General features: G+C 40.9%; 1 long non-coding RNA gene across 1 annotated transcript in view; it reads left to right on the top strand.

Annotated features, from left to right (window-relative positions):
• The window catches only part of LOC125617406, a 26145-nt gene that overhangs the window by 4777 nt on the left and 20100 nt on the right, over positions 1-1268 (top strand). Inside the window, exon 2 of the long non-coding RNA XR_007348386.1 lies at positions 1074-1082. This is a non-coding gene — a long non-coding RNA (uncharacterized LOC125617406). The remainder of the gene's footprint in view (positions 1-1073; positions 1083-1268) is intronic.

The raw sequence follows: 1268 nt of genomic DNA, 5'->3' as shown, positions 1-1268 counted from the left end.
CCAGGGACCTGGGGGGGGGGTGCGGGCAAAAGGGAAGGAAAAGAGTACATCAGAATTTCTATCATAAAAATTTTACCCTTACATCTATTTGTTTTTATAAGCTGAATAATATGTGTACATATTTGTTAGCTGCATGTTCAAAATACATAACTTTAAAGCATGGAATGTGGGGCTGGTGTTGTGGTTCAGTGGTAGAGCGCTTGCCTAGCATGTGTGAAGCACCTAGTCCAACTGTCAGCACCACATATAAATAAATAAAATAAAAGTTCATTGACAACTAAAAAATATTTTTTTTTTTAAAAAAAAGAAGGGCATATCCAGAACCATTTGGAAACTCCCTCCCAGAGAGGAAGGAATGACAAGATCCAGCAAGAGGGTGCTCCATGGATGCCAGATCACTCTTGGGCCAATGGAAAGACCACCCAGGCAGTCTCACCTGGTTTCCTCGGCTTCTGCTGCCCCCTGTGGCTAGAATGTGGCAGAGAGAAAGGGCAATTTCCAGATGGAAGACAGAGAAGGTATGAAGGTGCAGACAAGAAACCTTAAAACTGTGGGACTAGGGTTGTGACTCAGGGGTAGTGAGCTTACCTAGCATGTGCGAGGCACTGGGTTCAATCCTCAGCACCACATTAATAAAAGCATGTGAATAAAATCAAGTTTTTTAAGAAAAGGAATCTTAAAAATGTGGAAGGGATTAAAGGAAACCAGACATAAAATGCCACATGCTGTAGGATTCCAAATATGTGAAGTTAAAGAATAGACAGATGGAAGCTGTGGTGACAGAGTCATATGAGGAGCTCTCTGGCAGGCTGAGGAGGTAGTTAAGACAAGAAGAGGTATCAGGGTGCCTCCTGGGGTGAGGGAAGGCTTCATATCTTCAACTGGGGTGCTTCCTCAGGTATATACACATGTAAACCGTGTAACTGAAAACTAAAAATCAGTGCATTCAAGAAAAAGAAAAAGATGATCACAATGGCACACACATACAAATCCAGCAGCTCAAGAGGCTGAGACAAGAGGATTACAAATTGGAAGCCAGACTCAGCAATTTAGCAAGGATCTAGGCAACAGAGCAAGACTCTGTTTCAAAATAAAAAAATGAAAAGGGCTGGGAATGTGCCTCAATGATTAAGCACCCCTCGATTCCATCCCTACTAGAAAAATATTTCTACCTGACTGAAAACGTTGTGTAAGGTCAATAGGTTTTTTTTCTCTTCTCTTCCATAACTGTATGTGTGTGTATATATATATATATATATATATATATA

The sequence above is a fragment of the Marmota marmota genome, unplaced genomic scaffold, assembly GCF_001458135.2.
Source record: "Marmota marmota marmota unplaced genomic scaffold, marMar, whole genome shotgun sequence".
Taxonomy (NCBI): domain Eukaryota; kingdom Metazoa; phylum Chordata; class Mammalia; order Rodentia; family Sciuridae; genus Marmota; species Marmota marmota.
This window is presented reverse-complemented; position numbering and strand designations above follow the sequence as displayed.